Raw genomic sequence first — 10,121 nt, forward strand, 5'->3', positions numbered from 1 at the left:
ATTGTATAATGAACAAAAATATAAATGCAACATGCAACAATTTCAAAGATTTTACTGAGTTACGGTTCATATAAGAAAATCAGTCAATTGAAATAAATTCCTTAGGCCCTAATCTATGGATTTCACATTACTGGGAATACAGATACGCATCTGTTGGTCACAGATTCGTAAAGTATTCAGACCCCTTCACTTTTTCACATTTTTGTTACGTTACAACTGTCGTGACTTTACTTTCATTAATCTGATGACCGTTATTTATTTAATCCACTAACTATGTTTAATTGTTACCTGATTAAATGAATAATGTAACAATAAAGTCATTAGGAATTTGGGGCACCACGGAAGAGGTTGTTTAAAGAATTAAACTCTAATGTCTTTACCTATCACATCCATAACAGTCAAAGAATTAATCATTACCTCTTCTTTTATCATTCCGAACAGTCGTAACCATCTTGGATCTGCAAAATCCCCAGTCTCACTCATAACTCAGTATTACACAAATTGGTTTAATTATTTATTTACTAGCTAATGAAATAATAACACAGAATGCACACACACACTTACTACATGAGACAAAATTCCCTAGCGGATTGACTCAATAAAGCATTTTACCCAACGACATAGAGATAGAGAAGAAGGCACTTATTATCGACATTCTATAACTATTCTCACATTAATCATATACTTTGCACACAAACCATTTGGAAAAAGAAATCATGAATATATTTATGTATGGTTGGCTTTGTCCGTTGTGTTGTCCTGAACAGAGCTACAGAGTTCACTCTTCAATTTGCTCCTGAAACTGCTTATTTGGAGATAAGCCAGCCGTGCCGATGGTTCCAGTGGGGTGATGAGAGTAGTGTATGGTTATTTGAGACTCCTAGTAGGATGGGATGGTTTGAAGAGTTCAAGATATTTGACTCCGGACAGCTAATCAGCTGTACCAGTGATTGTCTGAGAGGGGAGTTTGTCGCCTCTTCCTCCTCATGTTGATAATTCAGGGTTCAGGATTCAGACCACTTTGGACATGAGCTGTAAGGCTCAGATTGTCCACAAGAGGTCACAATGTCCTTCTTTTTAGTTGTCCATGGCTTCAATGACTTGTCATGTCATCTGGAGCAGAACGCCCACTCGTTCTGGAAGATTGGTCCTCTGAAGACAGGCTAATAAGCCGTGTCGATGATCCCCAGTGGGGTGATGAGAGCAGTGTAGTAGATGATGGGTTGAAGAGAGTAATAGGATGGTCTTACTTAAATTCACTTTCCTAGATACCGTACTTAGGACAGCTAATCAGTCGTAACAGTGATTGTTAGCGAGGCAACGTTATCGTCTCCACCTCGTGTTGATTCTCAGGGTTCTAACCACTAAAGACATGAACTGCAGCTCGAGTCTTCTTGCTCTAAAGAAAGGTAAGTGTATTTCTTCACTTCGTGTTGAGGTTCAAAGTTCCAACCATTTCAAACATGTATTTACCGCTCCACGCTTTTCTGGTCCAAAGGTTGATTTCTCTTCCAAGCCTTTATGCACTCTTGGTCAAAAGGGCGTTCCGTCATGCTGACAAGCTCTCTGACCTCACTCGGGGCGTGGCTAGTTACTGTTCAAAGTATTATCAAAAACAATGATCTCATTATAAAACTAAATCACATGTGGTAAACCGTGGGGTGTTGGGTTGAGCATGCAGAGATTGACACAGAGACAGGGAGGTTTTAGTCCGCAAAAACAACTTTACCATGACAGAAAATAAACATAACACTTAAGTTTGGTTCGGTCCTTCTTTTCTACTTTTGCTCGGTGTCGGTCTCTCCCCGTTCTCCCTCCACAGCTGGTTGGAACTTTCCCCTAATTACCTCCACTTGGAGCTGTCCGTGTCGGAGTGCCCAGCTCCTGTATTCCCAGCAGAGGGAGCCAACGTCGCCTCACATACCTCTCCTCTATTACCATCCCCCGGGGTAGACCTCCTGGGATACCACCCCCCCTAGCCCTGACTGGGAGGGAGGCATGCTCAGGGCTAGGTTAGCAGCCCTCCTGGAGAGGGAATCCGCATTGCCGTGCTGGGCCCCTGACCTGTGGATGACAGAGAAATAGAATCGCTGTAAGGACAGGAACCAGCGGGTGACACGGTCATTCGTGTACTTACCTCTTGCTATCCACACAAGGGGGGCATGGTCAGTGATCAGGGTGAACTTCCTACCGAGGAGGTAATACTTGAGGGTGTCCAGTGCCCACTTCACAGCGAGGCACTCCTTTTCGACAATCAAGTATTTCTTCTCTCTCGGGAGGAGCTTCCTGCTGACATACATGATTGGGTGCTCCTTGCCTTCCTGCTTTTGGGACAAAACGGCCCCTACCCCTGTGTCAGATGCATCTGTCTGGACCAGGAGGTTTTTGAGAAGTCCGGGGTGACGAGTACCGGGTGCGAATATAGCGCATCCTTCAGGGCCTGGAACGCCGCCTCTGTGTCCTCCATCCATTGCACCATCTGGGGTGGTCGTGCCTTCGTTAAGTCTGTGAGGGGAGAAGCTATTGCGGCAAAGTTAGGTACAAATCTACCGTAGTGCCCTGCTAACCCCAGGAATGACTTCAGCCGCCTCTTGGTTCGGGGGACCGGCCATCCCCTAATTGCAGCGATTTCTTTTATCGGGGTTTCACATTTCCCCTCCCAATCTGATAGCCCAGGTACTCTACCTCGGCGTAGCCCAGCTTGCACTTGTTTGGGGTTCATGGTCAGACCTGCATACCGTAGCGCATCAACCACGGCCTGTAACCTATAAAGATGTGACTCCCAACTGTCACTGTGCACAATTATGTCATCCAGATAAGCGGCTGCGTATTCACTATGCGGCCGCAGGACGCGGTCCATGAGTCGCTGAAAGGTTGCTGGTGCCCCGTTGAGCCCGAAAGGCTGAACCCGGTAGTGGTATAGCCCCCCCCCCCCCCCCCCGGGGTGAAGGCAGTCTTCTCCCAGGAGGCCGCTGCCAGTGGCACCTGCCTGTACCCCTTCGTCAGGTCCAAGGTGCTGACGTATCTCGCCATCCCCAAGCGGTTGATCAGTTTGTCCACCTGGGCCATGGGGTAGATATCAAACTTACTGACCTCGTTCAGGCCCCGGAAGTCATTACAGAAGCGGACAGTTCCATCCTGTTTCGGAACCAGCACTATGGGGCTAGACCACTCACTATGTGACTCCTCTAGTACCACCATTTCTAGCATTGTCGTCACTTCCCGCTGGACCGCCACCCTCCGCACTTTTTCTCCCGAACGGGTTGGATATGATGTTCCACGAGATCCGTGCGCCCCGGCAACTCGGAGAACATGTCCGTATTCCGCTGGACCAAGTCTCTGAGCTCTTGTCATTGGGTTGGGCTGAGGTCTTCCCCCATTGCAACTTCGACCGAGGGCAGGCCCTGCTGCGAAGGGGGGTTGGCTGCTCTTCCCAGACCCCCTTGGCTAGGTACAGCAGCCCGCAGGGCCGACGGCCATACAGAAGCTCAAAGGGGGAGAACCCCGTGGATGCTTGGGGTACCTTGTGCACTGAAAACATCAGGTGGGGCAGTAGCTGGTCCCATTTCCTCCCATCTCTCTCGATGACCTTTCTCAGCATCTGTTTTAGGGTCTTATTGAAGCTTTCCACCAGCCCGTCCGTTTGTGGATGGTACACACTGGTCCTCACCTGTTTTATTCGTAACAGACTGCAGACATATTTCATCACACGATGACATGAACGTGGTGCCCTGGTCCGGCAGGATTTCCCGTGGAATACCCACCCGGCTAAATAAATGGAGGAGCCCCCGTGCTATACCTTTTGCTGCCGCCATGCATAGCGGGATTGCCTCAGGATACCGGGTGGCGTAATCCACGATTACCAGGATATATTGGTGTCCCCTCGCGGTCTTCACCAATGGACCCACCAGATCCATTGCTACCCGCTCGAATAGCACTCCTATAATGGGCAAGGGAACCAAAGGGTATCTATTATGCACCCTTGGAGCTGTGATCTGGCACTCAGGGCAACTACGGCAGTAGTCCTCCACGGCGCGCTTGACTCCGGGCCAGTGGAACTGGTTCCCGATCCGCTCCCTGGTTTTCTCCATCCCCAAGTGTTCCCCTAGCAGGTGGGTGTGGGCAAGCTGCAACACAATCCTAACATATTGGCTGGGTATAAGTCCTTTTTCACCCCATTTTGCTTTACTACCTGATACAATAAATTATGCTTGATTGCGAAGTGGGGGTAGCGCCAATCACATCCACCGCAATCACCTTAGCGTTCACCTTAGCGTTCTGGAGATTGGGGTCTTCTAACTGGGCCGTCCCGAGCTGACCCGTGAGGATTCCCGTGTCGGGAGGTCCGTCTAGGGCCTCCACCTCCATAAAGGGGAGCCTGAAGTCTTCCTCGCACGGTGGCTCGCTTGCCGGAGCGGGGTCGTCTCACTCCTCCGGGTCCGACTCGGGCCCAGTGGACAACTCTCGTGGCGGGGGTTGGGTTGCACAGGCCACCATCCTTTTTTCTTTTCTTCCTACCTCCCATGCACGCCTCCCCAGGTCCCTCCTCCACAGTGCCTGGAAGAGAGGGCAGTCTCGACCGAGGAGAATGGACACGAGTAGGTTAGGAACAGCTCCCACGCGCATCTGGCACTCCCCACTTGGGGTGGTTATCCTCACTGGCACCGTTGGGTACCTCTTTGTGTCCCCGTGTACACAGGACACTGTCACCTCGTCGTCCCCCAGTTCCTCCTTCCCCTCTCGTGTGAGCCACTGCGGGTGGGCCAGGATGTCCAGGATCACCATGCTGCCAGAGTCCAGCAGAGCGCTGGTGTCGATGCCATCGATTCGCACAGGAACCATCGGAGGGGCCATCTCGGTGTGCGCCCAACAGGAGGTGAAGTAACTCGTCATCCGGGTTACCCCAGAGCTGGGGGATGTGGAGGGCATGGCCTCCTCCCGGCTGGGACAGCTTCACACGAGGTGCCCCGGCTCACCGCACTCATAGCAGCGTCTCTGATCTGGCTCCAGCAGCCGCCGACATCATCGGTTTGGGTCACCCTCCCGCTTCACAGCCTCGGCTGGTTCCGTCCGGGCCCCCGTCAGCCCCTCGCCTCTCTTTGTGTTGTTTGTCCCCCTCGCCGCGTCTCCTCTCTCCGCTCGGGCCCCTCTCAGCAGGTCCTGGGTAATCTGATGAATTTCCACCGCGGTCAGCAATTCCTCCAGGCACTGGGGGTTCTGCATGCTCACTGTCTTCTTCATCTCGTATGGCAGGGCCTGAAGGTATTTATCCAGGACAAACTTGTCGAGCATCGGGAGGGACGGTACTTCCGTCAGTAGCCAGCCCTTGGTCAGGCGTACCAGGTCGCTCATCTGAGCACGGGGGGAAAGGGTGGGGTCAAAGGCCCAGTCATGGACCAGTTGTGCACGGCGTGCGAGATTGAACCCATAACGGCTCAGGATCTCCCATTTGAGTGCCTCATAATTCGCGACCTGGTCAGCGTTCAAATCAAAGTAGGCCTTCTGGGCCTTCCCAGAGAGGTAGGGTGCCAACAGGCCTACTTGGGCTTGGGCCATCCTTCCTTCCTCTCAAAGGTGTACAAATGCGACTCCATGTCATCTTCCTCCCTTAACTGAACCAGGAACTGATTCGGGCCAGACTCCTGAGCCCTCCCAACCTTCAACTGGGCTACCTCCGCTACCAGTCTGCGGTCTTGTTGTTGCTGCTCTTCCAGTGCTTGCTCCTGGAGAGCCTGTTGCTTCTGCTGGCTGATGAACTGAGCCACCAACTCCTCCATGGTAATCTCCGTACACTCGACCCCACGTCATCCAAAGCTACTGAGTTGACCGCATTCTCCACTATATGTGGTAAACCGTGGGGTGTTGGGTTGAGCGTGCAGAGATTGACACAGAGACAGGGAGGTTTAAGTCCACAAAAACAACTTTACTATGACAGAAAATAAACATAACAAAGAAAATCACTTAAGTTTGGCTCGATTCTTCTTCTCTACTTTTGCTCGGTGACGATCTCTCCCCGTTCTCCCTGAAGGTGTGCCACCGTGCTCCTTTTATTTGGCCTCCACAGCTGATTGGCACTTTCCCCTGATTACCTCCACTTGGAGCTGTCCATGTCGGGGTGCCCAGCTCCTGTATTCCCAGCAGAGGGTGCCAATGTCGCCTCACGTACCTCACGTACCATCCCCCGGGGTAGACCTCCTGGGATACCACACACATTACTATCGCAACAAAAATATACTAATCATTTGTCATATTATACGCACAACATTTTGGATGAAAACTTGACCGATAAAGGGGATCTACTTTTCAAGTTACAGTATTTCTGTTATACAGATTTTAATGACATCACAATATGAAAATCAATATTACATTCGTTTTCCATAGTTCCCCACTGACCAGTCTCCACATTGTTATGTTAGAAATATTGTTCCGGTATTCAGTTTTTGGATGTTAAAGTCTAGTTACATTTACGATCGAGTGTGAGCTGTCAACCCAGCAGTTCCCTCCTTCCCCCTTTTAGGGTGGGAGAGGGTTTGGTTATTGGCAACCATTGCCAAGCTGATCTGAGCCATTTGATCCTCACAGGACAGTCATGACACAGCCTTATTCTAAAATAGATGAAGTAGTTTTTTTCCCTCATCAATCTACACACAATACCCCATTATGACAAAGCAAAAGCAGGTTTTTATAAATGTTAGCAAATGTATTACAAATAAACTGAAATATCACATTTACGTATACATATTCAGACCCTTTACTCAGTACTTTGTTGAAGAACCTTTGGCAGCGATTACAGCCTCAAGTCTTCCTGGTTATGACGCTACAAATTTGGCACACCTGTATCTGGGAAGTTTCTCCCATTCTTCTCTGCAGATCCTCGCAAGCTCTGTCAGGTTGGATGGAGAGCATCGCTGCACAGCTATTTTCAGGTCTCTCCAGAGATTCTTGATTATATTCAAGTCCGGGCTCTGGCTGGGCCACTCAAGGACATTCAGAGACTTGCCCCAAAGCCACTCATGCATTGTCTTGGCTGTGTGCTTTGGGTCTTTGTCCTGTTGGAAGGTGAACCTTCACCCCAGTCTGAGGTCCTGAGCGCTCTGGAGCAGGTTTTAATCAAGGATATCTCTGTACTTTGCTCCATTCATCTTTCCTTCGATCCTGACTAGTCTCCCAGTCCCTGCCGCTGAAAAACATCCCCACAGCATGATGTGGTTTCCTCCAGATGTGAAGCTTGGCATTCAGGTCAAAGAATTCAATTATGGTTTTGTTAGACCAGAGAATCTTGTTTCTCATGGTCTAAGAGTCCTTTAGGAGCCTTTTGGAAAACTCCAATTAGGCTGTGTCGTGTCTTTACGATGGATTAAATGTTATGACATGCCATTTTATAAAATCAATTCTCTGTAAATAATATTACCTGATTCAACTAATCATGTAAATGTAATTAACTAAGAAGTCAGGGCACCACGGAAGAATGTTTATAGAGCCGTTGTCTTCTGAATAAACTCTTAAAGACCTGGTAATCTTTTATATCAATAGCAGTCAAATTAATCGTCACCTTAATCGTCACCTCATAATCGTCACCTTATTCTCATCTGAACGTCGTAAAATTATTGGTTACCTTCACGAAACCCTGGCTAACAAGTTGAATCAGCAATACAAAATTTGGTTTAATTATTTATTTAGAATTACATATACACAGGATATAACATTGATTACTAATTATGTCATAAAAGAAAACGTCCCTAGCGGACAAAACCGATATGACGGCTGGTTACACAAAGAAAGGGGGTTGGGTTTGAAAGAAAGAGCGGGAAGACTGAGGAACAAAAGGATTGGGTCTCTATCTGACCTTATAAAGCTATGCTATCATAAATACACAATCTTATGTATTATAAATAACTGCCCATTCGGAAAAGGAAAATGCAAGAAATATATTTACTCTGAGCTGCGCTTCGATAGATTAGTCGAAGATTGAAGGCTGGGTTGCCCAGCAAAGCTCTCCCTTGTCCTTTGAAGAATATTTCTGGGCGAATACGTTGTAGTCTGTCGTTGTGTCGTAGAACGGTTACGTTGTAGTACCCTGTCGTCGTGTGGTAGAACGGATATGTTGTAGTATCCTGTCGTTCTGAAGAGATTGTCCGTCCTTTCCTAGGCCACACACGTTTACAGCTGCTGCTGATAACTCAACATCTAGGATGTATCACTTCTTTAGTGAATAAGAGTTCAACATTCATACCAAGTTGACATACTAAGCTCATGCTATATTCTGTCTGGTATAGTCAAAATTCATCCTTCCAGCGTGGCGATCGTCACCTCCATGTTGAAATTAGCCCTTTTAAACGTATGGACACCAGTCCTCACGTCGTCGGAAACACAATGTTAATTTCGTAAGGTTGTAGTTGATATTAGCTTTTTAAATGTATGGACATCAGTCCTCACGTCATCGGGAACACAATGTTTAACTTCGTAAGGTTGTAGTCGTTCAACCATTCGCAACCAGAGCTCACGCTGAGGCTGGCTTAGTCCACTGTGAATTGGGTCACGGTGGCTCTTATAGAAATGTAGAATAGGGGTTGGTTCATCATTTCCAACTAATGCCTATTCACGTGGGCATGGCCACTGAGTGCGCATATTTTACTTATGAAAACAATTCTCTAATTTTGAAGGATAAAATTACATTTCATTTTTTCACAAATAGTTTCATATTTAAACATTTAAATTGCACCACAATTCCATGTGAATCTGATAACTAGAATGTGTAGACTTTCCAAGATACAATTTATGTCGTCCTATCATCAGTAATAATGTCTCCGACGACAACTGATCTGACATTATATTTTTTAAGTACCAACTGATACTTTCAACTGGTTGGATTACCGAAATATTGTTCCGTTCCCAACCTTTTGATGTTACCATACTCTCTCTATGTTAACAAAGCGTTTTCCAAGAGTCCATTCTGTAGAGCAGAGAGAGAAAAGGGAGAAAGTTATTTATGGGGGTCATAAACCTCACCAACAGGGCAACTTCATGACAGATGTCATGTCCCTTATACCGAGGAGTGGCTTCTGTCTGGCCACTCTACCATAAAGGCCTGATTGTTGGAGTGCTGCAGAGATGGTTGTCCCAGGCAAGCAGGTGTCCACATACGTTTGGTTATTTTCATATCAACTCAATGATTAAACTTTTACATGCAAAACGCCACTTAGGGAACCTAACACCTCGATCACACCGGCAGTGTCATTGGGTTTTGGTACACCAGAAGTGCATTGATTTCTAATGGAACGCTGCGTTTGCCTTGCAGCATTGCTTTGCAGAAGCAGTTGCTGTGCGTTCTCTGTGGTGTATACATTTGATTTATCGTACGTATGCATCAAATTGTATACGTAGACGACTTGACAGAAATGGTAGCAGAAGGTGAATTTTGAACTTTAGCTGCACATGCATCCAGATAATGTGGCGTACCCTTTTGCGCAATAACGTAATGCTGTAGGTGTGATCGAGGTGTGAAAGGCGCTGCATGTTCAATCCAATGTCTGCATTGGCCGTGCAGCATTTATGGTGATATGGCCTCTGCAGAAGTCAGGGCATTCATACTTCTTGTGCTTCGCTGAGCAGCGCAGAGCTGGTGTGAAGGAAGTTGTCAAGTAATTGAGTTTGTGTTTATACAGGACCTCCCGCCCTCACCTACCATCAACCAACCTTGTCAATGGAGAGCCTTACGGAGCCACCATCCCACCCTCAGCCTGGACTGTCTTCCCGACAATGCACACCTTTACAAAGAGGCAGACCCCACCTTGCCAGGACGTTAAAGGATTGCCAGTCCACCTCACCCCACAGGAGCAACAGAACAGCCACCAACTCCCTGAGACATATCAAACGCTCATTTAGACCTGCATCTGGTGGTGGTCTAACCAGGTCCGCCTCAGCAAAGATCTACCAGACCAGGCCCGCCTTAGCACAGCTCAACTAGATCCGGCCCATCACAACACAACACATCTCTACCAGACCCGGCCCATCACAGCACAGCTCTCTCAGACAAGGCCCACCTCAACTCAGCCCAGCTCTTCACAGCACCGACCACGACATTAGGGTCTGGCAAAACACTGTTGAGGGTAGTGCACCAC

The sequence above is a fragment of the Salvelinus fontinalis genome, chromosome 17, assembly GCF_029448725.1.
Source record: "Salvelinus fontinalis isolate EN_2023a chromosome 17, ASM2944872v1, whole genome shotgun sequence".
Lineage (NCBI taxonomy): Eukaryota > Metazoa > Chordata > Actinopteri > Salmoniformes > Salmonidae > Salvelinus > Salvelinus fontinalis.